This window comes from Anomaloglossus baeobatrachus, unplaced genomic scaffold (assembly GCF_048569485.1).
Source record: "Anomaloglossus baeobatrachus isolate aAnoBae1 unplaced genomic scaffold, aAnoBae1.hap1 Scaffold_4505, whole genome shotgun sequence".
In the NCBI taxonomy this organism is placed as follows: Eukaryota; Metazoa; Chordata; class Amphibia; order Anura; family Aromobatidae; genus Anomaloglossus; species Anomaloglossus baeobatrachus.
Window position 1 is genome coordinate 1 of NW_027443844.1, and position 27,199 is coordinate 27,199.

General features: G+C 48.9%; 11 non-coding genes and 5 pseudogenes across 11 annotated transcripts; all 16 read right to left on the bottom strand.

The window, feature by feature from the left end:
• On the bottom strand, positions 1-155 carry LOC142280273 (U2 spliceosomal RNA; annotated as a pseudogene; the record flags this gene model as incomplete).
• Positions 156-1,542: 1,387 nt separating this feature from the next.
• On the bottom strand, positions 1,543-1,733 carry LOC142280264 (U2 spliceosomal RNA). Its single transcript, XR_012742568.1, has one exon. It is a non-coding gene; the product is annotated as a U2 spliceosomal RNA (small nuclear RNA).
• A 1,387-nt stretch (positions 1,734-3,120) lies between these two features.
• LOC142280276 (U2 spliceosomal RNA) lies at positions 3,121-3,311 on the bottom strand. Its single transcript, XR_012742577.1, has one exon. It is a non-coding gene; the product is annotated as a U2 spliceosomal RNA (small nuclear RNA).
• Positions 3,312-4,698: 1,387 nt separating this feature from the next.
• LOC142280284 (U2 spliceosomal RNA) lies at positions 4,699-4,889 on the bottom strand. Its single transcript, XR_012742580.1, has one exon. It is a non-coding gene; the product is annotated as a U2 spliceosomal RNA (small nuclear RNA).
• Positions 4,890-6,276: 1,387 nt separating this feature from the next.
• LOC142280285 (U2 spliceosomal RNA) lies at positions 6,277-6,467 on the bottom strand. The gene has a single exon (XR_012742581.1). It is a non-coding gene; the product is annotated as a U2 spliceosomal RNA (small nuclear RNA).
• Positions 6,468-7,854: 1,387 nt separating this feature from the next.
• LOC142280286 (U2 spliceosomal RNA) lies at positions 7,855-8,045 on the bottom strand. Its single transcript, XR_012742582.1, has one exon. It is a non-coding gene; the product is annotated as a U2 spliceosomal RNA (small nuclear RNA).
• Positions 8,046-9,432: 1,387 nt separating this feature from the next.
• On the bottom strand, positions 9,433-9,623 carry LOC142280265 (U2 spliceosomal RNA). The gene has a single exon (XR_012742569.1). It is a non-coding gene; the product is annotated as a U2 spliceosomal RNA (small nuclear RNA).
• Positions 9,624-11,010: 1,387 nt separating this feature from the next.
• LOC142280266 (U2 spliceosomal RNA) lies at positions 11,011-11,201 on the bottom strand. Its single transcript, XR_012742570.1, has one exon. It is a non-coding gene; the product is annotated as a U2 spliceosomal RNA (small nuclear RNA).
• Positions 11,202-12,588: 1,387 nt separating this feature from the next.
• LOC142280277 (U2 spliceosomal RNA) lies at positions 12,589-12,784 on the bottom strand. Its single transcript, XR_012742578.1, has one exon. It is a non-coding gene; the product is annotated as a U2 spliceosomal RNA (small nuclear RNA).
• Positions 12,785-13,481: 697 nt separating this feature from the next.
• Positions 13,482-13,623, bottom strand: LOC142280280 (U2 spliceosomal RNA; annotated as a pseudogene).
• A 1,387-nt stretch (positions 13,624-15,010) lies between these two features.
• LOC142280267 (U2 spliceosomal RNA) lies at positions 15,011-15,201 on the bottom strand. The gene has a single exon (XR_012742571.1). It is a non-coding gene; the product is annotated as a U2 spliceosomal RNA (small nuclear RNA).
• A 1,387-nt stretch (positions 15,202-16,588) lies between these two features.
• LOC142280274 (U2 spliceosomal RNA) lies at positions 16,589-16,794 on the bottom strand (annotated as a pseudogene).
• A 5,429-nt stretch (positions 16,795-22,223) lies between these two features.
• LOC142280279 (U2 spliceosomal RNA) lies at positions 22,224-22,327 on the bottom strand (annotated as a pseudogene).
• Positions 22,328-23,714: 1,387 nt separating this feature from the next.
• LOC142280268 (U2 spliceosomal RNA) lies at positions 23,715-23,905 on the bottom strand. Its single transcript, XR_012742572.1, has one exon. It is a non-coding gene; the product is annotated as a U2 spliceosomal RNA (small nuclear RNA).
• Positions 23,906-25,292: 1,387 nt separating this feature from the next.
• On the bottom strand, positions 25,293-25,488 carry LOC142280278 (U2 spliceosomal RNA). The gene has a single exon (XR_012742579.1). It is a non-coding gene; the product is annotated as a U2 spliceosomal RNA (small nuclear RNA).
• Positions 25,489-26,184: 696 nt separating this feature from the next.
• On the bottom strand, positions 26,185-26,326 carry LOC142280281 (U2 spliceosomal RNA; annotated as a pseudogene).
• Between the last annotated feature and the right edge of the window lie 873 nt (positions 26,327-27,199).

Here is a 27,199-nt window from a genome sequence, read left to right on the forward strand (position 1 = left end):
GGTCAATGCGTGGAGTGGACAGAGCAAGCTCTTTTTCCATCTCCCTGTTCTAAAAATCCATTTAATATATGGTCCCCAGATAGGGGACGTATCAGATATTAAACTGATAAGAACAGATACTACACTTGATCTTAGCCAAAAGGCCGAGAAGCGATAACCAGAATTGGTTTGGGCCTCGAGTGGCACCCTGGCCTATGCCGGACACATCTTAGGGAGAGAGAGCGAGAGGGAGACAAACCCACGCCTACACAAGACATTTTGTCACCCAAGCCAACCCTTGAAAAGGCTGCTTTGCAGAGCCAAAACAAGAAGAATGGTGCGTTTTGCAGCCGCCGCCCACTGCAATGAATCTGAATAACTCCTCCTTTAGGGCGCAAGCAACTCCCCTCCCCCTTGCAGTCTTTCCAATTCACGATACAAAAAGACGGACAGGACAGGTTGCCTGACTTTCCGTCACTGCCACCCTTTGCCATCCTTACCCGTAGAAAGCCCTTTCATCATCCCCAAACCCTAATCTTTTCCCTTTCCTTCCCAGCCCCCAAACCCTGCCCTCTGTACCTTTCTCACCACCCGCTTCCCTTCTCCTGTCATCCCCCTACCACCCGGGAAAAAAAGAGATTGCCCCCTCCTTCCACTAGCCCACCCTCCCACCCAAAGAACAACTTCTTCTGCGCAGCTTGTTTTCTAGGCAGCAGCGCTATTGTGATGTCATCGGGGGGCATTGTGACAAGCCGCCAGTGTTCCGTCTCTTCATGTTGTGCACAGTTCAAACGGAAAATACATCAACAGGCAGACTACAGAAAAGCTTACTATCAAAGGTTAGAGGGGGGCTTTCTCAGAGGGCTTTTTACAGTTTTTCTATTCCCAATTAGCCGTTTAAGTGTACTTATTGAAAGTAGTAATTCTTTCATAGGCCGCCCTTTCTTAGTATTTGACGTTCCTTATATTGCGGTATGAGGCTTCGCAGTAGGTTGCAAACATTCATCACCCATGACTGTCCCCAATTGAGCTCAGAAGCTCAATGTCTATCATGACCTCTCTTTTAGAATGTCCAAGAGCAAGCAAACTATTCCTCCAGGAGAGGGCGCCAACAGACTACTAAAGAGATCATCATTACTCAAAGAAAACCCCAAAAACCAATGCATGATAGGAATAAACAGGTAACTTTCTTTGGAGTGGAAGCGGAGAGATCGCACCAGATGCCAATTCTAGATGTTATCACACCTGTGGTCACTGCAGCAGCAGGTGAATCCACTTTGTCCAAAAGGGATCTATTCCATTCAATTGCAAATGATCTAGATAAGACAGAGAACTGCAGCACGGGGACATAGCCGAGTTGGTCAGGTTGAGTGGTGATGAGTTTGCTATTTGGATGAATAAAGAAAGTCAAAAGTGTGAAAGATAAAAAACAAAAGGAGGAAGTGTGAAAAGTGAATGGGCCAAATTGAGGTGCATATGAAGACGTATGCTTTCTTCCAATTCATTAAATCGGGCTAATATGAATCAGGTGAATTGAGTTCTGCTTTTGGAAACTGGGTTAAGAAGGGGTGCACCGTTCCTGGAGGTACTGCAATACCAGGTCAATGCGTGGAGTGGACAGAGCAAGCTCTTTTTCCATCTCCCTGTTCTAAAAATCCATTTAATATATGGTCCCCAGATAGGGGACGTATCAGATATTAAACTGATAAGAACAGATACTACACTTGATCTTAGCCAAAAGGCCGAGAAGCGATAACCAGAATTGGTTTGGGCCTCGAGTGGCACCCTGGCCTATGCCGGACACATCTTAGGGAGAGAGAGCGAGAGGGAGACAAACCCACGCCTACACAAGACATTTTGTCACCCAAGCCAACCCTTGAAAAGGCTGCTTTGCAGAGCCAAAACAAGAAGAATGGTGCGTTTTGCAGCCGCCGCCCACTGCAATGAATCTGAATAACTCCTCCTTTAGGGCGCAAGCAACTCCCCTCCCCCTTGCAGTCTTTCCAATTCACGATACAAAAAGACGGACAGGACAGGTTGCCTGACTTTCCGTCACTGCCACCCTTTGCCATCCTTACCCGTAGAAAGCCCTTTCATCATCCCCAAACCCTAATCTTTTCCCTTTCCTTCCCAGCCCCCAAACCCTGCCCTCTGTACCTTTCTCACCACCCGCTTCCCTTCTCCTGTCATCCCCCTACCACCCGGGAAAAAAAGAGATTGCCCCCTCCTTCCACTAGCCCACCCTCCCACCCAAAGAACAACTTCTTCTGCGCAGCTTGTTTTCTAGGCAGCAGCGCTATTGTGATGTCATCGGGGGGCATTGTGACAAGCCGCCAGTGTTCCGTCTCTTCATGTTGTGCACAGTTCAAACGGAAAATACATCAACAGGCAGACTACAGAAAAGCTTACTATCAAAGGTTAGAGGGGGGCTTTCTCAGAGGGCTTTTTACAGTTTTTCTATTCCCAATTAGCCGTTTAAGTGTACTTATTGAAAGTAGTAATTCTTTCATAGGCCGCCCTTTCTTAGTATTTGACGTTCCTTATATTGCGGTATGAGGCTTCGCAGTAGGTTGCAAACATTCATCACCCATGACTGTCCCCAATTGAGCTCAGAAGCTCAATGTCTATCATGACCTCTCTTTTAGAATGTCCAAGAGCAAGCAAACTATTCCTCCAGGAGAGGGCGCCAACAGACTACTAAAGAGATCATCATTACTCAAAGAAAACCCCAAAAACCAATGCATGATAGGAATAAACAGGTAACTTTCTTTGGAGTGGAAGCGGAGAGATCGCACCAGATGCCAATTCTAGATGTTATCACACCTGTGGTCACTGCAGCAGCAGGTGAATCCACTTTGTCCAAAAGGGATCTATTCCATTCAATTGCAAATGATCTAGATAAGACAGAGAACTGCAGCACGGGGACATAGCCGAGTTGGTCAGGTTGAGTGGTGATGAGTTTGCTATTTGGATGAATAAAGAAAGTCAAAAGTGTGAAAGATAAAAAACAAAAGGAGGAAGTGTGAAAAGTGAATGGGCCAAATTGAGGTGCATATGAAGACGTATGCTTTCTTCCAATTCATTAAATCGGGCTAATATGAATCAGGTGAATTGAGTTCTGCTTTTGGAAACTGGGTTAAGAAGGGGTGCACCGTTCCTGGAGGTACTGCAATACCAGGTCAATGCGTGGAGTGGACAGAGCAAGCTCTTTTTCCATCTCCCTGTTCTAAAAATCCATTTAATATATGGTCCCCAGATAGGGGACGTATCAGATATTAAACTGATAAGAACAGATACTACACTTGATCTTAGCCAAAAGGCCGAGAAGCGATAACCAGAATTGGTTTGGGCCTCGAGTGGCACCCTGGCCTATGCCGGACACATCTTAGGGAGAGAGAGCGAGAGGGAGACAAACCCACGCCTACACAAGACATTTTGTCACCCAAGCCAACCCTTGAAAAGGCTGCTTTGCAGAGCCAAAACAAGAAGAATGGTGCGTTTTGCAGCCGCCGCCCACTGCAATGAATCTGAATAACTCCTCCTTTAGGGCGCAAGCAACTCCCCTCCCCCTTGCAGTCTTTCCAATTCACGATACAAAAAGACGGACAGGACAGGTTGCCTGACTTTCCGTCACTGCCACCCTTTGCCATCCTTACCCGTAGAAAGCCCTTTCATCATCCCCAAACCCTAATCTTTTCCCTTTCCTTCCCAGCCCCCAAACCCTGCCCTCTGTACCTTTCTCACCACCCGCTTCCCTTCTCCTGTCATCCCCCTACCACCCGGGAAAAAAAGAGATTGCCCCCTCCTTCCACTAGCCCACCCTCCCACCCAAAGAACAACTTCTTCTGCGCAGCTTGTTTTCTAGGCAGCAGCGCTATTGTGATGTCATCGGGGGGCATTGTGACAAGCCGCCAGTGTTCCGTCTCTTCATGTTGTGCACAGTTCAAACGGAAAATACATCAACAGGCAGACTACAGAAAAGCTTACTATCAAAGGTTAGAGGGGGGCTTTCTCAGAGGGCTTTTTACAGTTTTTCTATTCCCAATTAGCCGTTTAAGTGTACTTATTGAAAGTAGTAATTCTTTCATAGGCCGCCCTTTCTTAGTATTTGACGTTCCTTATATTGCGGTATGAGGCTTCGCAGTAGGTTGCAAACATTCATCACCCATGACTGTCCCCAATTGAGCTCAGAAGCTCAATGTCTATCATGACCTCTCTTTTAGAATGTCCAAGAGCAAGCAAACTATTCCTCCAGGAGAGGGCGCCAACAGACTACTAAAGAGATCATCATTACTCAAAGAAAACCCCAAAAACCAATGCATGATAGGAATAAACAGGTAACTTTCTTTGGAGTGGAAGCGGAGAGATCGCACCAGATGCCAATTCTAGATGTTATCACACCTGTGGTCACTGCAGCAGCAGGTGAATCCACTTTGTCCAAAAGGGATCTATTCCATTCAATTGCAAATGATCTAGATAAGACAGAGAACTGCAGCACGGGGACATAGCCGAGTTGGTCAGGTTGAGTGGTGATGAGTTTGCTATTTGGATGAATAAAGAAAGTCAAAAGTGTGAAAGATAAAAAACAAAAGGAGGAAGTGTGAAAAGTGAATGGGCCAAATTGAGGTGCATATGAAGACGTATGCTTTCTTCCAATTCATTAAATCGGGCTAATATGAATCAGGTGAATTGAGTTCTGCTTTTGGAAACTGGGTTAAGAAGGGGTGCACCGTTCCTGGAGGTACTGCAATACCAGGTCAATGCGTGGAGTGGACAGAGCAAGCTCTTTTTCCATCTCCCTGTTCTAAAAATCCATTTAATATATGGTCCCCAGATAGGGGACGTATCAGATATTAAACTGATAAGAACAGATACTACACTTGATCTTAGCCAAAAGGCCGAGAAGCGATAACCAGAATTGGTTTGGGCCTCGAGTGGCACCCTGGCCTATGCCGGACACATCTTAGGGAGAGAGAGCGAGAGGGAGACAAACCCACGCCTACACAAGACATTTTGTCACCCAAGCCAACCCTTGAAAAGGCTGCTTTGCAGAGCCAAAACAAGAAGAATGGTGCGTTTTGCAGCCGCCGCCCACTGCAATGAATCTGAATAACTCCTCCTTTAGGGCGCAAGCAACTCCCCTCCCCCTTGCAGTCTTTCCAATTCACGATACAAAAAGACGGACAGGACAGGTTGCCTGACTTTCCGTCACTGCCACCCTTTGCCATCCTTACCCGTAGAAAGCCCTTTCATCATCCCCAAACCCTAATCTTTTCCCTTTCCTTCCCAGCCCCCAAACCCTGCCCTCTGTACCTTTCTCACCACCCGCTTCCCTTCTCCTGTCATCCCCCTACCACCCGGGAAAAAAAGAGATTGCCCCCTCCTTCCACTAGCCCACCCTCCCACCCAAAGAACAACTTCTTCTGCGCAGCTTGTTTTCTAGGCAGCAGCGCTATTGTGATGTCATCGGGGGGCATTGTGACAAGCCGCCAGTGTTCCGTCTCTTCATGTTGTGCACAGTTCAAACGGAAAATACATCAACAGGCAGACTACAGAAAAGCTTACTATCAAAGGTTAGAGGGGGGCTTTCTCAGAGGGCTTTTTACAGTTTTTCTATTCCCAATTAGCCGTTTAAGTGTACTTATTGAAAGTAGTAATTCTTTCATAGGCCGCCCTTTCTTAGTATTTGACGTTCCTTATATTGCGGTATGAGGCTTCGCAGTAGGTTGCAAACATTCATCACCCATGACTGTCCCCAATTGAGCTCAGAAGCTCAATGTCTATCATGACCTCTCTTTTAGAATGTCCAAGAGCAAGCAAACTATTCCTCCAGGAGAGGGCGCCAACAGACTACTAAAGAGATCATCATTACTCAAAGAAAACCCCAAAAACCAATGCATGATAGGAATAAACAGGTAACTTTCTTTGGAGTGGAAGCGGAGAGATCGCACCAGATGCCAATTCTAGATGTTATCACACCTGTGGTCACTGCAGCAGCAGGTGAATCCACTTTGTCCAAAAGGGATCTATTCCATTCAATTGCAAATGATCTAGATAAGACAGAGAACTGCAGCACGGGGACATAGCCGAGTTGGTCAGGTTGAGTGGTGATGAGTTTGCTATTTGGATGAATAAAGAAAGTCAAAAGTGTGAAAGATAAAAAACAAAAGGAGGAAGTGTGAAAAGTGAATGGGCCAAATTGAGGTGCATATGAAGACGTATGCTTTCTTCCAATTCATTAAATCGGGCTAATATGAATCAGGTGAATTGAGTTCTGCTTTTGGAAACTGGGTTAAGAAGGGGTGCACCGTTCCTGGAGGTACTGCAATACCAGGTCAATGCGTGGAGTGGACAGAGCAAGCTCTTTTTCCATCTCCCTGTTCTAAAAATCCATTTAATATATGGTCCCCAGATAGGGGACGTATCAGATATTAAACTGATAAGAACAGATACTACACTTGATCTTAGCCAAAAGGCCGAGAAGCGATAACCAGAATTGGTTTGGGCCTCGAGTGGCACCCTGGCCTATGCCGGACACATCTTAGGGAGAGAGAGCGAGAGGGAGACAAAGCCACGCCTACACAAGACATTTTGTCACCCAAGCCAACCCTTGAAAAGGCTGCTTTGCAGAGCCAAAACAAGAAGAATGGTGCGTTTTGCAGCCGCCGCCCACTGCAATGAATCTGAATAACTCCTCCTTTAGGGCGCAAGCAACTCCCCTCCCCCTTGCAGTCTTTCCAATTCACGATACAAAAAGACGGACAGGACAGGTTGCCTGACTTTCCGTCACTGCCACCCTTTGCCATCCTTACCCGTAGAAAGCCCTTTCATCATCCCCAAACCCTAATCTTTTCCCTTTCCTTCCCAGCCCCCAAACCCTGCCCTCTGTACCTTTCTCACCACCCGCTTCCCTTCTCCTGTCATCCCCCTACCACCCGGGAAAAAAAGAGATTGCCCCCTCCTTCCACTAGCCCACCCTCCCACCCAAAGAACAACTTCTTCTGCGCAGCTTGTTTTCTAGGCAGCAGCGCTATTGTGATGTCATCGGGGGGCATTGTGACAAGCCGCCAGTGTTCCGTCTCTTCATGTTGTGCACAGTTCAAACGGAAAATACATCAACAGGCAGACTACAGAAAAGCTTACTATCAAAGGTTAGAGGGGGGCTTTCTCAGAGGGCTTTTTACAGTTTTTCTATTCCCAATTAGCCGTTTAAGTGTACTTATTGAAAGTAGTAATTCTTTCATAGGCCGCCCTTTCTTAGTATTTGACGTTCCTTATATTGCGGTATGAGGCTTCGCAGTAGGTTGCAAACATTCATCACCCATGACTGTCCCCAATTGAGCTCAGAAGCTCAATGTCTATCATGACCTCTCTTTTAGAATGTCCAAGAGCAAGCAAACTATTCCTCCAGGAGAGGGCGCCAACAGACTACTAAAGAGATCATCATTACTCAAAGAAAACCCCAAAAACCAATGCATGATAGGAATAAACAGGTAACTTTCTTTGGAGTGGAAGCGGAGAGATCGCACCAGATGCCAATTCTAGATGTTATCACACCTGTGGTCACTGCAGCAGCAGGTGAATCCACTTTGTCCAAAAGGGATCTATTCCATTCAATTGCAAATGATCTAGATAAGACAGAGAACTGCAGCACGGGGACATAGCCGAGTTGGTCAGGTTGAGTGGTGATGAGTTTGCTATTTGGATGAATAAAGAAAGTCAAAAGTGTGAAAGATAAAAAACAAAAGGAGGAAGTGTGAAAAGTGAATGGGCCAAATTGAGGTGCATATGAAGACGTATGCTTTCTTCCAATTCATTAAATCGGGCTAATATGAATCAGGTGAATTGAGTTCTGCTTTTGGAAACTGGGTTAAGAAGGGGTGCACCGTTCCTGGAGGTACTGCAATACCAGGTCAATGCGTGGAGTGGACAGAGCAAGCTCTTTTTCCATCTCCCTGTTCTAAAAATCCATTTAATATATGGTCCCCAGATAGGGGACGTATCAGATATTAAACTGATAAGAACAGATACTACACTTGATCTTAGCCAAAAGGCCGAGAAGCGATAACCAGAATTGGTTTGGGCCTCGAGTGGCACCCTGGCCTATGCCGGACACATCTTAGGGAGAGAGAGCGAGAGGGAGACAAACCCACGCCTACACAAGACATTTTGTCACCCAAGCCAACCCTTGAAAAGGCTGCTTTGCAGAGCCAAAACAAGAAGAATGGTGCGTTTTGCAGCCGCCGCCCACTGCAATGAATCTGAATAACTCCTCCTTTAGGGCGCAAGCAACTCCCCTCCCCCTTGCAGTCTTTCCAATTCACGATACAAAAAGACGGACAGGACAGGTTGCCTGACTTTCCGTCACTGCCACCCTTTGCCATCCTTACCCGTAGAAAGCCCTTTCATCATCCCCAAACCCTAATCTTTTCCCTTTCCTTCCCAGCCCCCAAACCCTGCCCTCTGTACCTTTCTCACCACCCGCTTCCCTTCTCCTGTCATCCCCCTACCACCCGGGAAAAAAAGAGATTGCCCCCTCCTTCCACTAGCCCACCCTCCCACCCAAAGAACAACTTCTTCTGCGCAGCTTGTTTTCTAGGCAGCAGCGCTATTGTGATGTCATCGGGGGGCATTGTGACAAGCCGCCAGTGTTCCGTCTCTTCATGTTGTGCACAGTTCAAACGGAAAATACATCAACAGGCAGACTACAGAAAAGCTTACTATCAAAGGTTAGAGGGGGGCTTTCTCAGAGGGCTTTTTACAGTTTTTCTATTCCCAATTAGCCGTTTAAGTGTACTTATTGAAAGTAGTAATTCTTTCATAGGCCGCCCTTTCTTAGTATTTGACGTTCCTTATATTGCGGTATGAGGCTTCGCAGTAGGTTGCAAACATTCATCACCCATGACTGTCCCCAATTGAGCTCAGAAGCTCAATGTCTATCATGACCTCTCTTTTAGAATGTCCAAGAGCAAGCAAACTATTCCTCCAGGAGAGGGCGCCAACAGACTACTAAAGAGATCATCATTACTCAAAGAAAACCCCAAAAACCAATGCATGATAGGAATAAACAGGTAACTTTCTTTGGAGTGGAAGCGGAGAGATCGCACCAGATGCCAATTCTAGATGTTATCACACCTGTGGTCACTGCAGCAGCAGGTGAATCCACTTTGTCCAAAAGGGATCTATTCCATTCAATTGCAAATGATCTAGATAAGACAGAGAACTGCAGCACGGGGACATAGCCGAGTTGGTCAGGTTGAGTGGTGATGAGTTTGCTATTTGGATGAATAAAGAAAGTCAAAAGTGTGAAAGATAAAAAACAAAAGGAGGAAGTGTGAAAAGTGAATGGGCCAAATTGAGGTGCATATGAAGACGTATGCTTTCTTCCAATTCATTAAATCGGGCTAATATGAATCAGGTGAATTGAGTTCTGCTTTTGGAAACTGGGTTAAGAAGGGGTGCACCGTTCCTGGAGGTACTGCAATACCAGGTCAATGCGTGGAGTGGACAGAGCAAGCTCTTTTTCCATCTCCCTGTTCTAAAAATCCATTTAATATATGGTCCCCAGATAGGGGACGTATCAGATATTAAACTGATAAGAACAGATACTACACTTGATCTTAGCCAAAAGGCCGAGAAGCGATAACCAGAATTGGTTTGGGCCTCGAGTGGCACCCTGGCCTATGCCGGACACATCTTAGGGAGAGAGAGCGAGAGGGAGACAAACCCACGCCTACACAAGACATTTTGTCACCCAAGCCAACCCTTGAAAAGGCTGCTTTGCAGAGCCAAAACAAGAAGAATGGTGCGTTTTGCAGCCGCCGCCCACTGCAATGAATCTGAATAACTCCTCCTTTAGGGCGCAAGCAACTCCCCTCCCCCTTGCAGTCTTTCCAATTCACGATACAAAAAGACGGACAGGACAGGTTGCCTGACTTTCCGTCACTGCCACCCTTTGCCATCCTTACCCGTAGAAAGCCCTTTCATCATCCCCAAACCCTAATCTTTTCCCTTTCCTTCCCAGCCCCCAAACCCTGCCCTCTGTACCTTTCTCACCACCCGCTTCCCTTCTCCTGTCATCCCCCTACCACCCGGGAAAAAAAGAGATTGCCCCCTCCTTCCACTAGCCCACCCTCCCACCCAAAGAACAACTTCTTCTGCGCAGCTTGTTTTCTAGGCAGCAGCGCTATTGTGATGTCATCGGGGGGCATTGTGACAAGCCGCCAGTGTTCCGTCTCTTCATGTTGTGCACAGTTCAAACGGAAAATACATCAACAGGCAGACTACAGAAAAGCTTACTATCAAAGGTTAGAGGGGGGCTTTCTCAGAGGGCTTTTTACAGTTTTTCTATTCCCAATTAGCCGTTTAAGTGTACTTATTGAAAGTAGTAATTCTTTCATAGGCCGCCCTTTCTTAGTATTTGACGTTCCTTATATTGCGGTATGAGGCTTCGCAGTAGGTTGCAAACATTCATCACCCATGACTGTCCCCAATTGAGCTCAGAAGCTCAATGTCTATCATGACCTCTCTTTTAGAATGTCCAAGAGCAAGCAAACTATTCCTCCAGGAGAGGGCGCCAACAGACTACTAAAGAGATCATCATTACTCAAAGAAAACCCCAAAAACCAATGCATGATAGGAATAAACAGGTAACTTTCTTTGGAGTGGAAGCGGAGAGATCGCACCAGATGCCAATTCTAGATGTTATCACACCTGTGGTCACTGCAGCAGCAGGTGAATCCACTTTGTCCAAAAGGGATCTATTCCATTCAATTGCAAATGATCTAGATAAGACAGAGAACTGCAGCACGGGGACATAGCCGAGTTGGTCAGGTTGAGTGGTGATGAGTTTGCTATTTGGATGAATAAAGAAAGTCAAAAGTGTGAAAGATAAAAAACAAAAGGAGGAAGTGTGAAAAGTGAATGGGCCAAATTGAGGTGCATATGAAGACGTATGCTTTCTTCCAATTCATTAAATCGGGCTAATATGAATCAGGTGAATTGAGTTCTGCTTTTGGAAACTGGGTTAAGAAGGGGTGCACCGTTCCTGGAGGTACTGCAATACCAGGTCAATGCGTGGAGTGGACAGAGCAAGCTCTTTTTCCATCTCCCTGTTCTAAAAATCCATTTAATATATGGTCCCCAGATAGGGGACGTATCAGATATTAAACTGATAAGAACAGATACTACACTTGATCTTAGCCAAAAGGCCGAGAAGCGATAACCAGAATTGGTTTGGGCCTCGAGTGGCACCCTGGCCTATGCCGGACACATCTTAGGGAGAGAGAGCGAGAGGGAGACAAACCCACGCCTACACAAGACATTTTGTCACCCAAGCCAACCCTTGAAAAGGCTGCTTTGCAGAGCCAAAACAAGAAGAATGGTGCGTTTTGCAGCCGCCGCCCACTGCAATGAATCTGAATAACTCCTCCTTTAGGGCGCAAGCAACTCCCCTCCCCCTTGCAGTCTTTCCAATTCACGATACAAAAAGACGGACAGGACAGGTTGCCTGACTTTCCGTCACTGCCACCCTTTGCCATCCTTACCCGTAGAAAGCCCTTTCATCATCCCCAAACCCTAATCTTTTCCCTTTCCTTCCCAGCCCCCAAACCCTGCCCTCTGTACCTTTCTCACCACCCGCTTCCCTTCTCCTGTCATCCCCCTACCACCCGGGAAAAAAAGAGATTGCCCCCTCCTTCCACTAGCCCACCCTCCCACCCAAAGAACAACTTCTTCTGCGCAGCTTGTTTTCTAGGCAGCAGCGCTATTGTGATGTCATCGGGGGGCATTGTGACAAGCCGCCAGTGTTCCGTCTCTTCATGTTGTGCACAGTTCAAACGGAAAATACATCAACAGGCAGACTACAGAAAAGCTTACTATCAAAGGTTAGAGGGGGGCTTTCTCAGAGGGCTTTTTACAGTTTTTCTATTCCCAATTAGCCGTTTAAGTGTACTTATTGAAAGTAGTAATTCTTTCATAGGCCGCCCTTTCTTAGTATTTGACGTTCCTTATATTGCGGTATGAGGCTTCGCAGTAGGTTGCAAACATTCATCACCCATGACTGTCCCCAATTGAGCTCAGAAGCTCAATGTCTATCATGACCTCTCTTTTAGAATGTCCAAGAGCAAGCAAACTATTCCTCCAGGAGAGGGCGCCAACAGACTACTAAAGAGATCATCATTACTCAAAGAAAACCCCAAAAACCAATGCATGATAGGAATAAACAGGTAACTTTCTTTGGAGTGGAAGCGGAGAGATCGCACCAGATGCCAATTCTAGATGTTATCACACCTGTGGTCACTGCAGCAGCAGGTGAATCCACTTTGTCCAAAAGGGATCTATTCCATTCAATTGCAAATGATCTAGATAAGACAGAGAACTGCAGCACGGGGACATAGCCGAGTTGGTCAGGTTGAGTGGTGATGAGTTTGCTATTTGGATGAATAAAGAAAGTCAAAAGTGTGAAAGATAAAAAACAAAAGGAGGAAGTGTGAAAAGTGAATGGGCCAAATTGAGGTGCATATGAAGACGTATGCTTTCTTCCAATTCATTAAATCGGGCTAATATGAATCAGGTGAATTGAGTTCTGCTTTTGGAAACTGGGTTAAGAAGGGGTGCACCGTTCCTGGAGGTACTGCAATACCAGGTCAATGCGTGGAGTGGACAGAGCAAGCTCTTTTTCCATCTCCCTGTTCTAAAAATCCATTTAATATATGGTCCCCAGATAGGGGACGTATCAGATATTAAACTGATAAGAACAGATTTTTGATTTAATGAAGCTTTCCAAAGCACCGCAAAAATGCATGACCGAAGTCACACCAAAAACAGTGCAAAGGCTAGGATTCGTGTGGACCCCTCCGTGAGAAGAGGATCCCCAAAAATCAACCCCGTCCCTCCGAGCCAGAAGGCCACAGCGAGGGTCAGGGATCTTCGGTGCTCCCCCAAGCCGAAGCCTGGTTGAGCCTTGTTGTTGCTCCCAGCGTCCACCGAGGCATCTTACCCAAGTGGAGTAGGGAGCTACTAGTCGTTGGTTTCGCAGCCGAGACTGCCCGGACCGTCAACCGGTGTTGGTTTCTCAGCCCAAGGCTGACCGGACCTCCAACCGGGTGTTGGTTTCTCAGCCCAAGGCTGACCGGACCTCCAACCGGGTGTTGGTTTCTCAGCCCAAGGCTAACCGGACCTCCAACCGGGTGTTGGTTTCTCAGCCAAAGCTGACCCGGACCTCCAACCGGGTGTTGGTTTCTCAGCCCAAAGCTGACCGGACCTCCGACCGGGATTATAAAAATTTCCCTTCTTAGCCAGAAGGCCGGGATAGGGCAATATGCTTGGAAAGTATGAATAGGCAAGGCGCGGCGTGCGACAGAGTCTGAGGCTTACCAGGGTCCCAACCTAGCAAGTTCAGACTCCCTCCAGGGTGTCCATTCCTGGGGCACATTGCACCATAACCCCCACACTTACTCAGTCTAATAGCCTCGATCCTGGTAGGGCCATGGTTTCCTCTAGATGGATATACTATCCTCCCAAAGTACTAACAAGCGCAACCTTCCAGTGTGCATTGCATCATTGTACTAAGGTGGCCGGAGCCTTAAACCACCTTTTCGAACGATACTACACTTGATCTTAGCCAAAAGGCCGAGAAGCGATAACCAGAATTGGTTTGGGCCTCGAGTGGCACCCTGGCCTATGCCGGACACATCTTAGGGAGAGAGAGCGAGAGGGAGACAAACCCACGCCTACACAAGACATTTTGTCACCCAAGCCAACCCTTGAAAAGGCTGCTTTGCAGAGCCAAAACAAGAAGAATGGTGCGTTTTGCAGCCGCCGCCCACTGCAATGAATCTGAATAACTCCTCCTTTAGGGCGCAAGCAACTCCCCTCCCCCTTGCAGTCTTTCCAATTCACGATACAAAAAGACGGACAGGACAGGTTGCCTGACTTTCCGTCACTGCCACCCTTTGCCATCCTTACCCGTAGAAAGCCCTTTCATCATCCCCAAACCCTAATCTTTTCCCTTTCCTTCCCAGCCCCCAAACCCTGCCCTCTGTACCTTTCTCACCACCCGCTTCCCTTCTCCTGTCATCCCCCTACCACCCGGGAAAAAAAGAGATTGCCCCCTCCTTCCACTAGCCCACCCTCCCACCCAAAGAACAACTTCTTCTGCGCAGCTTGTTTTCTAGGCAGCAGCGCTATTGTGATGTCATCGGGGGGCATTGTGACAAGCCGCCAGTGTTCCGTCTCTTCATGTTGTGCACAGTTCAAACGGAAAATACATCAACAGGCAGACTACAGAAAAGCTTACTATCAAAGGTTAGAGGGGGGCTTTCTCAGAGGGCTTTTTACAGTTTTTCTATTCCCAATTAGCCGTTTAAGTGTACTTATTGAAAGTAGTAATTCTTTCATAGGCCGCCCTTTCTTAGTATTTGACGTTCCTTATATTGCGGTATGAGGCTTCGCAGTAGGTTGCAAACATTCATCACCCATGACTGTCCCCAATTGAGCTCAGAAGCTCAATGTCTATCATGACCTCTCTTTTAGAATGTCCAAGAGCAAGCAAACTATTCCTCCAGGAGAGGGCGCCAACAGACTACTAAAGAGATCATCATTACTCAAAGAAAACCCCAAAAACCAATGCATGATAGGAATAAACAGGTAACTTTCTTTGGAGTGGAAGCGGAGAGATCGCACCAGATGCCAATTCTAGATGTTATCACACCTGTGGTCACTGCAGCAGCAGGTGAATCCACTTTGTCCAAAAGGGATCTATTCCATTCAATTGCAAATGATCTAGATAAGACAGAGAACTGCAGCACGGGGACATAGCCGAGTTGGTCAGGTTGAGTGGTGATGAGTTTGCTATTTGGATGAATAAAGAAAGTCAAAAGTGTGAAAGATAAAAAACAAAAGGAGGAAGTGTGAAAAGTGAATGGGCCAAATTGAGGTGCATATGAAGACGTATGCTTTCTTCCAATTCATTAAATCGGGCTAATATGAATCAGGTGAATTGAGTTCTGCTTTTGGAAACTGGGTTAAGAAGGGGTGCACCGTTCCTGGAGGTACTGCAATACCAGGTCAATGCGTGGAGTGGACAGAGCAAGCTCTTTTTCCATCTCCCTGTTCTAAAAATCCATTTAATATATGGTCCCCAGATAGGGGACGTATCAGATATTAAACTGATAAGAACAGATACTACACTTGATCTTAGCCAAAAGGCCGAGAAGCGATAACCAGAATTGGTTTGGGCCTCGAGTGGCACCCTGGCCTATGCCGGACACATCTTAGGGAGAGAGAGCGAGAGGGAGACAAACCCACGCCTACACAAGACATTTTGTCACCCAAGCCAACCCTTGAAAAGGCTGCTTTGCAGAGCCAAAACAAGAAGAATGGTGCGTTTTGCAGCCGCCGCCCACTGCAATGAATCTGAATAACTCCTCCTTTAGGGCGCAAGCAACTCCCCTCCCCCTTGCAGTCTTTCCAATTCACGATACAAAAAGACGGACAGGACAGGTTGCCTGACTTTCCGTCACTGCCACCCTTTGCCATCCTTACCCGTAGAAAGCCCTTTCATCATCCCCAAACCCTAATCTTTTCCCTTTCCTTCCCAGCCCCCAAACCCTGCCCTCTGTACCTTTCTCACCACCCGCTTCCCTTCTCCTGTCATCCCCCTACCACCCGGGAAAAAAAGAGATTGCCCCCTCCTTCCACTAGCCCACCCTCCCACCCAAAGAACAACTTCTTCTGCGCAGCTTGTTTTCTAGGCAGCAGCGCTATTGTGATGTCATCGGGGGGCATTGTGACAAGCCGCCAGTGTTCCGTCTCTTCATGTTGTGCACAGTTCAAACGGAAAATACATCAACAGGCAGACTACAGAAAAGCTTACTATCAAAGGTTAGAGGGGGGCTTTCTCAGAGGGCTTTTTACAGTTTTTCTATTCCCAATTAGCCGTTTAAGTGTACTTATTGAAAGTAGTAATTCTTTCATAGGCCGCCCTTTCTTAGTATTTGACGTTCCTTATATTGCGGTATGAGGCTTCGCAGTAGGTTGCAAACATTCATCACCCATGACTGTCCCCAATTGAGCTCAGAAGCTCAATGTCTATCATGACCTCTCTTTTAGAATGTCCAAGAGCAAGCAAACTATTCCTCCAGGAGAGGGCGCCAACAGACTACTAAAGAGATCATCATTACTCAAAGAAAACCCCAAAAACCAATGCATGATAGGAATAAACAGGTAACTTTCTTTGGAGTGGAAGCGGAGAGATCGCACCAGATGCCAATTCTAGATGTTATCACACCTGTGGTCACTGCAGCAGCAGGTGAATCCACTTTGTCCAAAAGGGATCTATTCCATTCAATTGCAAATGATCTAGATAAGACAGAGAACTGCAGCACGGGGACATAGCCGAGTTGGTCAGGTTGAGTGGTGATGAGTTTGCTATTTGGATGAATAAAGAAAGTCAAAAGTGTGAAAGATAAAAAACAAAAGGAGGAAGTGTGAAAAGTGAATGGGCCAAATTGAGGTGCATATGAAGACGTATGCTTTCTTCCAATTCATTAAATCGGGCTAATATGAATCAGGTGAATTGAGTTCTGCTTTTGGAAACTGGGTTAAGAAGGGGTGCACCGTTCCTGGAGGTACTGCAATACCAGGTCAATGCGTGGAGTGGACAGAGCAAGCTCTTTTTCCATCTCCCTGTTCTAAAAATCCATTTAATATATGGTCCCCAGATAGGGGACGTATCAGATATTAAACTGATAAGAACAGATTTTTTTGATTTAACAGCATCTTTATTATCATGCACTACTCACAAAAAGGTAACAAACCGTGTACAGTGCCGCAGCCCCGTACACACAGAACTATACAATCCTTCTTACATAGCCATAGAGTACGACGCACTAAACTATACATCACACTCCTATGCTTATCCATAACACTCAAGCTGAAAGAAAAAGTTAGACAATAAATAACGACGAACCGGCGATTGGGGGATGGGGGTAGGGGAAAAGGGGGATAGGGTGGGGAAATCACAGGCCCGAAGCTTTATTGAAAGACGCACATAACGGGAAAAGGAGGGAGGGGGCATGGAAGAGGTCTAAACCTCCTCCTCGGCGCTGTCGTCCGGACTGTCCATGATGGAATAGTCTCTGAGCAGGCTGTGGATCAGCCTGCGGCAATCCTGGATAGACATCCTCTCCCTCTTCAAGATGAGCCGGTTCCTGGCGACCCAAATAGCGTCCTTAAAGCAGTTCATAAGGCGCCAAGCCTCCTGGATGGCTCCAACGGTGTGAGTCCCAGGGAAGAGTCCATAAAGTACGGAATGGTACGATAGGCTCTCTCTGGGGACGGAGTTCCTCAGGTCATCCTCCAGGGCAACCAACAGGCGCTGTGCGAAACGGCAGTCCCAAAAGGCGTGCAGCGATGTTTCCTCCACGAAGGGGCACCTTGGGCAGTACCGGGTTTTGCACAGGTTCCGGGCGTGCATGAATGACCGGACGGGCAGTCCGCCCTGTATCGCCATCCATGACAAGTCCTTGTGCCCGTTGGTCAATCCAGCCGATGACACGTTTGTCCAAACAGTCTCCAGTGTGTCGTGATGAAGTCCTGGAATGTTCTCCATTTCGTCCTTGGCTCTGATGAGTTTGTGGATAGTCTTTGGCTTCCACAAATCAGGCTTGAGTCCCTCCAGTTGGTGTTCCCTCACAAACCGAACCACGTCTCCGTAGAACCATGGCGCCGTCCAGTTGTAGGGGAAGGAGCTGTCCCACTTGTCCCAGCCTAACCGTCTCCAAAGGGGGAGCAGGAAGAAGCGAGACATGGACCCACCCGCGGAACCTCTCTTGACTCGCAGAGTTCGGCGAACGCAGTCACATACGAAGGAGGATCGCAGGAGGGTGGGGATATCGGGTACGCCCTTCCCACCCTTGCGAGGATCCTTGTACATGATGCTCCGCTTTACTCTGTCCATCTTGGATCCCCAGACAAAACGAAACACCGTCCTGGTAATGGCCCTGCACACGGTGGCAAGGGGGGGCCAGGCCTGGGCCGTGTACTGCAGCACGGGCAGTACCTCGTTACGCAGGACCAGTGCTTTGCCCTCACAGGTGAGGCGTCTGAGGCTCCACAGACCGATCCGTTGGGTGATCTTGGTCAAGCGTTCCTCCCAGGACTTGAGGGCTGCTCCTTCCTTCCCGAACCAGACTCCAAGAACCTTGATGAAATCCGGCTGGATGCTGAAAGGGAAGGGGGCGGAAGAGGCCGGCTGCCAGTCCCCGAAGAGCATGGCTTCCGACTTCCCGCAGTTGACTTTGGCTCCCGAAGCCCGTCCGAAGGTCTCACAGGTCTGGACGAGGGTGTCGACTGAGCGCCGGTCCGCGCAGAAGACGGTCACGTCGTCCATGTAGAGCGAGCACTTGACCTCGAAGCGTTCTGGTCCTGGTGCGGTGATCCCTCTGATCTCTCCATTCCGCCGGATAGCCTCTGCAAAGAGTTCTATAACACAAACAAAAAGAAGAGGTGACAGAGGACAGCCTTGTCTGACCCCTGAGAGGACCGGGAAGGGGTCAGTCTTCCAGCCGTTCACCAACACCGAGCTGTGAATATCAAAATACATTAGTTGGACATACAAGCAAAACATGTTACCCAAACCTAACCTGTGCAGAGCTTTGCCCAGGAACTCATGGGAAACACGGTCGAAGGCCTTTTCCTGATCCAACGAGATCAGGGCTGCGTGCACCCGGCGGGCTTTGATGTACTCGACCGTGTCCCGCATGAGAGCCAGGCTGTCTGCGATGCGACGTCCGGGGATGCCGCAGGTCTGATCCGGGTGGATGATCCGTCCGATAACAGTCTTCAATCTCGTTGCCATCGTCTTGGCCAGGATCTTGTAGTCGACGTTCAGAAGGGTGATGGGACGCCAATTCTTCAGGTCGCACCTCTCTCCTTTACGCTTGTACAGGATCGTGACCATTCCTTCCCTCAGAGATGGAGGCATTCTGCCCTCCACCACCATCTCCTCATACAGCCCTAACAGGTCCGGACAGATTAGGTCTCCCAGCGCTACATAGAGCTCTGCTGGGAGGCCGTCACTGCCCGGTGTCCTGCCAGAACTAAAGGATTTGGCGGCCGAGAGCAGCTCGTCCACCGTCAGAGGAACATCCATGGCCGCCGCGTCTGCAGGGTCAAGATGGTTAGTGATACCTGACAGGAACTTATCGGCGGCCTCGGGGTCAGTAGTCTTGCGGGCGTAGAGTTCGCTGTAGAAGTCGCTGACGACCTTCATCACGTTCTCTTTCCCGCGTCGCATGTTTCCACTCTCGTCTCGTAGTTCATTCATGGGCGTGTGACCGGCGTGGAGTTTCCTGAAAAAGAACGAGTTACATTTCTCACCCTTCTCCAGGTTCTCCACTTTGGAACGGAAGACAATTCGCTCGGACTCCTCCTCGAAGTGCCTTTTCAGGCTCCTCTTAGTCTCCTCCAGCTCCTCTCTCACGTCCCAGCCGCATCGAAGAAGGTCCTGCAGGGAACGCAGCTCACGCTGGAGTCTCCTGAAGTCCCTCCTCTTCAGACACGCCTGTTGTTGACTCTTTGCCTGAAAGAAGAAACGGAACTCGAGTTTAACGTATTCCCACCAGTCAGAAACAGACTGGAAGCCCGCCTTGTAGGCCCGCCACGTGGAGTAGGCAGCTCTAAGCTCCTCCAGAATCTCACCCTTTTCCAGCAGAGAGCAGTTCAGCTTCCAGGAGCCCGGGCCAATGGGGAAGCCATGGCCCAGCACACCTTGAAAGTGAATGGCTCTGTGGTCAGAGAAGAAGCAGGGGACCATCGAGTGCCCACTCCGCCCAACCGCCCGAGAGGTAAACACAAAGTCAATCCTGGAACGCAGCGAGCCATCGGATCGGCACCATGAATAGTTCACGGATCCGTGTCCGATGGAGCCAACAACGTCCACAAGAGAGGCTTCGGTCACCATCTCAATGAGCAGTTTGGATGTGACGTCCAACTTGGCAGCCGTTCCAGAACTGCGTCCATCCTCCTCAATCGGGCAGTTGAAATCCCCGGCCATCACTACCGTCCTGGCGGTAGCGAGCTGAGGGCGCAGGGCTTGGAGGAGCTCCAGTCGATCGCTCTTCACAGGAGAAGCATACACATTGATGAACCTGACAGGTTCTCCCGCCCAGGTGCCATCCACGAGCAGTAACCTGCCGCAGACGATTTCCTGAACAGAGTCCAATGTGAAGGCGCTTCCCCTGATCAGCACGGCGACCCCCGCGGACCTACAGTCGCCCCCGCCAGACCAGTAGGATGGGCCATGGGTCCACTCCCTGGCCAGATGGTTGAAGGACCTAGAGGAGGGAAGGGAGCATTCCTGCAGGAAAAATACATCACTAGACTGAGTGTTAAGGAACGCAAAAATTGTCTGACGTCGGAACTTGTCTCTGATGCTCCTAACATTAATGGAAAAGATGTTAATGTTAGCAGTCATTGGAGGAAAGAGAAAGTTAGAGCAGGCGGTGTGCCTTAGTTACCACTCCGGTCGGGCGGTTCTTCCTCTTTGGCACCTGCTGGTAAGGGTATCTCCAGCAGACCCTCTTCTGCTAGCTGATCAAGCAGGGATGGTGCCTCAGTGGCTTCCGACTCCTCCATTTCTTCTTCGGCCACAAGGGACTCCACCATCTGCTCCAACACGTCCGGTTCTGGGAGGAGGCCATCCTCCTCTTCCTGGGGTGGGTTAAGGTCCACAATGAACAGCTTGGAAGGTTCTGCGACAGGACTATCTTCCACCTTCCTTTTCCTTTGGCCTGTACCTGAGGAGACAAGAGCTGGAAAATCCTCCTCGGTGAAAAGTGCAAGAGTGCTGAGGCCCTCTGCTCTCATGGTCTGGGGAGGGAGAGTGGGCTTTGGGGGGGGGGTGAGGAGACCAGCTGAGGAGTAGGGAAATGAGGTGGAGGTAGTGGAATCCTCAGTAGGGTTGGCCGGGGGGGGAGGGGTTTGGACAGGGGTGACAGGGGGGGGGACCAGGGAGGGGGCAGCAGTTTTCTTACCCTTCTTTTCCCTGGACTCCGTGGCTGCTGGGGCATCGGCTGGAGCCACGGTCGCCGGGTTCTTGGCCGCCTTGTCCTTGGCCTCTGTGGCCTTGGTCGTAGCTGCCTTGGTCGACGAAGCTGTGACTACCCGATACTGGGTCGCCGCGGCAACCCTTGCCCAGGATTTCTCCCGCTGTGGGCAGTCCTTGTAAAGGTGGTCCGCCTGTCCACATAGGTTGCAAGTCTTCTTCTTTGGGCAGTCCTTGGAGCTGTGTCCTGTCACCCGGCAAACCCTGCAGGCGTCCTCCTTGCAGGTCTTCATCGAATGCCCTTTCCCGCCACATTTCCTGCAGTTGTGTGGCATGTCCGGGTAGTAGATGAGACCATAGGAGTTTCCCAGAGAGAATGTCGGGGGCAGGTGCTGGAGACCATCCTCGGATGCTGGTTCCCTGTAGAGTCGAACGGTTACTGACCACTTACCCGTCCAGAATCCGTTGCCGTTAAGGATGTGGGATGGCTCCCTCACCACTGTGCAGAGACGTCCCAGGAACGTGGAGATGTCTCTTCCTGGGGTGTGCGGGTTCCGCATGGAGACCGTGATCCTCTTCTCATCCCTCTGTATAGGACAGGATCCTAAAAAAGAATGAAAAGGGGAGTCCGGCATCGCTGCGTTCATCGCCTCCCAGTATCTCCTGCAGGCATTCACCGTGGCAAAGGTTACCAGAAAAATGCCAGTCATGAAGGTCTGGACACTCAGGGTTTCCGCCCTGGAGAAGCCCTGATCCAGAATCATCTTCTTGCAGAACACGTCGCTGGACATGTCCGGCAACCTACCATCCACCGCCTTTAGCTTCAGGGCGACCGTCTGCCGCATCCAAGGCTCCAGGGTTGGAGCCTTTTCAGGCGGCGTCCGGGCTCCCTCCGGCTGGCTGGCGTCGGAGGTAGGGGCCTCTTGGGCCGAAGAAGCCTCTGGATGAGCCTTCCTGGAGGTCCCTGGGTCCTGAGCCTTCCTGGCTGCCTTCTCTGGCTTGCTTGCCATGGCTGGTTCCTGCTTGAGTTCCCGGAGCTGGATCTTGGATTCTTCTCCGGGTGTCTTCTCCTGCTGTGTTCCTCCTCGAAGTTCCTCTGGTCTCCCCAAGTCTTCTCCGAGCCTTCGTCTTCTTGCTTCTTTCTGCCAAGCTCTTCTTCCGTCCGATCTCCCTCTTTCGGTCTCGGCTGGGCTTCGGAGCTTGTCTCCCTGATCGTATCTCGTCAAGTGTAGCTAGCTCAGTTTGTTCTGATAAGAACAGATACTACACTTGATCTTAGCCAAAAGGCCGAGAAGCGATAACCAGAATTGGTTTGGGCCTCGAGTGGCACCCTGGCCTATGCCGGACACATCTTAGGGAGAGAGAGCGAGAGGGAGACAAACCCACGCCTACACAAGACATTTTGTCACCCAAGCCAACCCTTGAAAAGGCTGCTTTGCAGAGCCAAAACAAGAAGAATGGTGCGTTTTGCAGCCGCCGCCCACTGCAATGAATCTGAATAACTCCTCCTTTAGGGCGCAAGCAACTCCCCTCCCCCTTGCAGTCTTTCCAATTCACGATACAAAAAGACGGACAGGACAGGTTGCCTGACTTTCCGTCACTGCCACCCTTTGCCATCCTTACCCGTAGAAAGCCCTTTCATCATCCCCAAACCCTAATCTTTTCCCTTTCCTTCCCAGCCCCCAAACCCTGCCCTCTGTACCTTTCTCACCACCCGCTTCCCTTCTCCTGTCATCCCCCTACCACCCGGGAAAAAAAGAGATTGCCCCCTCCTTCCACTAGCCCACCCTCCCACCCAAAGAACAACTTCTTCTGCGCAGCTTGTTTTCTAGGCAGCAGCGCTATTGTGATGTCATCGGGGGGCATTGTGACAAGCCGCCAGTGTTCCGTCTCTTCATGTTGTGCACAGTTCAAACGGAAAATACATCAACAGGCAGACTACAGAAAAGCTTACTATCAAAGGTTAGAGGGGGGCTTTCTCAGAGGGCTTTTTACAGTTTTTCTATTCCCAATTAGCCGTTTAAGTGTACTTATTGAAAGTAGTAATTCTTTCATAGGCCGCCCTTTCTTAGTATTTGACGTTCCTTATATTGCGGTATGAGGCTTCGCAGTAGGTTGCAAACATTCATCACCCATGACTGTCCCCAATTGAGCTCAGAAGCTCAATGTCTATCATGACCTCTCTTTTAGAATGTCCAAGAGCAAGCAAACTATTCCTCCAGGAGAGGGCGCCAACAGACTACTAAAGAGATCATCATTACTCAAAGAAAACCCCAAAAACCAATGCATGATAGGAATAAACAGGTAACTTTCTTTGGAGTGGAAGCGGAGAGATCGCACCAGATGCCAATTCTAGATGTTATCACACCTGTGGTCACTGCAGCAGCAGGTGAATCCACTTTGTCCAAAAGGGATCTATTCCATTCAATTGCAAATGATCTAGATAAGACAGAGAACTGCAGCACGGGGACATAGCCGAGTTGGTCAGGTTGAGTGGTGATGAGTTTGCTATTTGGATGAATAAAGAAAGTCAAAAGTGTGAAAGATAAAAAACAAAAGGAGGAAGTGTGAAAAGTGAATGGGCCAAATTGAGGTGCATATGAAGACGTATGCTTTCTTCCAATTCATTAAATCGGGCTAATATGAATCAGGTGAATTGAGTTCTGCTTTTGGAAACTGGGTTAAGAAGGGGTGCACCGTTCCTGGAGGTACTGCAATACCAGGTCAATGCGTGGAGTGGACAGAGCAAGCTCTTTTTCCATCTCCCTGTTCTAAAAATCCATTTAATATATGGTCCCCAGATAGGGGACGTATCAGATATTAAACTGATAAGAACAGATACTACACTTGATCTTAGCCAAAAGGCCGAGAAGCGATAACCAGAATTGGTTTGGGCCTCGAGTGGCACCCTGGCCTATGCCGGACACATCTTAGGGAGAGAGAGCGAGAGGGAGACAAACCCACGCCTACACAAGACATTTTGTCACCCAAGCCAACCCTTGAAAAGGCTGCTTTGCAGAGCCAAAACAAGAAGAATGGTGCGTTTTGCAGCCGCCGCCCACTGCAATGAATCTGAATAACTCCTCCTTTAGGGCGCAAGCAACTCCCCTCCCCCTTGCAGTCTTTCCAATTCACGATACAAAAAGACGGACAGGACAGGTTGCCTGACTTTCCGTCACTGCCACCCTTTGCCATCCTTACCCGTAGAAAGCCCTTTCATCATCCCCAAACCCTAATCTTTTCCCTTTCCTTCCCAGCCCCCAAACCCTGCCCTCTGTACCTTTCTCACCACCCGCTTCCCTTCTCCTGTCATCCCCCTACCACCCGGGAAAAAAAGAGATTGCCCCCTCCTTCCACTAGCCCACCCTCCCACCCAAAGAACAACTTCTTCTGCGCAGCTTGTTTTCTAGGCAGCAGCGCTATTGTGATGTCATCGGGGGGCATTGTGACAAGCCGCCAGTGTTCCGTCTCTTCATGTTGTGCACAGTTCAAACGGAAAATACATCAACAGGCAGACTACAGAAAAGCTTACTATCAAAGGTTAGAGGGGGGCTTTCTCAGAGGGCTTTTTACAGTTTTTCTATTCCCAATTAGCCGTTTAAGTGTACTTATTGAAAGTAGTAATTCTTTCATAGGCCGCCCTTTCTTAGTATTTGACGTTCCTTATATTGCGGTATGAGGCTTCGCAGTAGGTTGCAAACATTCATCACCCATGACTGTCCCCAATTGAGCTCAGAAGCTCAATGTCTATCATGACCTCTCTTTTAGAATGTCCAAGAGCAAGCAAACTATTCCTCCAGGAGAGGGCGCCAACAGACTACTAAAGAGATCATCATTACTCAAAGAAAACCCCAAAAACCAATGCATGATAGGAATAAACAGGTAACTTTCTTTGGAGTGGAAGCGGAGAGATCGCACCAGATGCCAATTCTAGATGTTATCACACCTGTGGTCACTGCAGCAGCAGGTGAATCCACTTTGTCCAAAAGGGATCTATTCCATTCAATTGCAAATGATCTAGATAAGACAGAGAACTGCAGCACGGGGACATAGCCGAGTTGGTCAGGTTGAGTGGTGATGAGTTTGCTATTTGGATGAATAAAGAAAGTCAAAAGTGTGAAAGATAAAAAACAAAAGGAGGAAGTGTGAAAAGTGAATGGGCCAAATTGAGGTGCATATGAAGACGTATGCTTTCTTCCAATTCATTAAATCGGGCTAATATGAATCAGGTGAATTGAGTTCTGCTTTTGGAAACTGGGTTAAGAAGGGGTGCACCGTTCCTGGAGGTACTGCAATACCAGGTCAATGCGTGGAGTGGACAGAGCAAGCTCTTTTTCCATCTCCCTGTTCTAAAAATCCATTTAATATATGGTCCCCAGATAGGGGACGTATCAGATATTAAACTGATAAGAACAGATTTTTGATTTAATGAAGCTTTCCAAAGCACCGCAAAAATGCATGACCGAAGTCACACCAAAAACAGTGCAAAGGCTAGGATTCGTGTGGACCCCTCCGTGAGAAGAGGATCCCCAAAAATCAACCCCGTCCCTCCGAGCCAGAAGGCCACAGCGAGGGTCAGGGATCTTCGGTGCTCCCCCAAGCCGAAGCCTGGTTGAGCCTTGTTGTTGCTCCCAGCGTCCACCGAGGCATCTTACCCAAGTGGAGTAGGGAGCTACTAGTCGTTGGTTTCGCAGCCGAGACTGCCCGGACCGTCAACCGGTGTTGGTTTCTCAGCCCAAGGCTGACCGGACCTCCAACCGGGTGTTGGTTTCTCAGCCCAAGGCTGACCGGACCTCCAACCGGGTGTTGGTTTCTCAGCCCAAGGCTAACCGGACCTCCAACCGGGTGTTGGTTTCTCAGCCAAAGCTGACCCGGACCTCCAACCGGGTGTTGGTTTCTCAGCCCAAAGCTGACCGGACCTCCGACCGGGATTATAAAAATTTCCCTTCTTAGCCAGAAGGCCGGGATAGGGCAATATGCTTGGAAAGTATGAATAGGCAAGGCGCGGCGTGCGACAGAGTCTGAGGCTTACCAGGGTCCCAACCTAGCAAGTTCAGACTCCCTCCAGGGTGTCCATTCCTGGGGCACATTGCACCATAACCCCACACTTACTCAGTCTAATAGCCTCGATCCTGGTAGGGCCATGGTTTCCTCTAGATGGATATACTATCCTCCCAAAGTACTAACAAGCGCAACCTTCCAGTGTGCATTGCATCATTGTACTAAGGTGGCCGGAGCCTTAAACCACCTTTTCGAACGATACTACACTTGATCTTAGCCAAAAGGCCGAGAAGCGATAACCAGAATTGGTTTGGGCCTCGAGTGGCACCCTGGCCTATGCCGGACACATCTTAGGGAGAGAGAGCGAGAGGGAGACAAACCCACGCCTACACAAGACATTTTGTCACCCAAGCCAACCCTTGAAAAGGCTGCTTTGCAGAGCCAAAACAAGAAGAATGGTGCGTTTTGCAGCCGCCGCCCACTGCAATGAATCTGAATAACTCCTCCTTTAGGGCGCAAGCAACTCCCCTCCCCCTTGCAGTCTTTCCAATTCACGATACAAAAAGACGGACAGGACAGGTTGCCTGACTTTCCGTCACTGCCACCCTTTGCCATCCTTACCCGTAGAAAGCCCTTTCATCATCCCCAAACCCTAATCTTTTCCCTTTCCTTCCCAGCCCCCAAACCCTGCCCTCTGTACCTTTCTCACCACCCGCTTCCCTTCTCCTGTCATCCCCCTACCACCCGGGAAAAAAAGAGATTGCCCCCTCCTTCCACTAGCCCACCCTCCCACCCAAAGAACAACTTCTTCTGCGCAGCTTGTTTTCTAGGCAGCAGCGCTATTGTGATGTCATCGGGGGGCATTGTGACAAGCCGCCAGTGTTCCGTCTCTTCATGTTGTGCACAGTTCAAACGGAAAATACATCAACAGGCAGACTACAGAAAAGCTTACTATCAAAGGTTAGAGGGGGGCTTTCTCAGAGGGCTTTTTACAGTTTTTCTATTCCCAATTAGCCGTTTAAGTGTACTTATTGAAAGTAGTAATTCTTTCATAGGCCGCCCTTTCTTAGTATTTGACGTTCCTTATATTGCGGTATGAGGCTTCGCAGTAGGTTGCAAACATTCATCACCCATGACTGTCCCCAATTGAGCTCAGAAGCTCAATGTCTA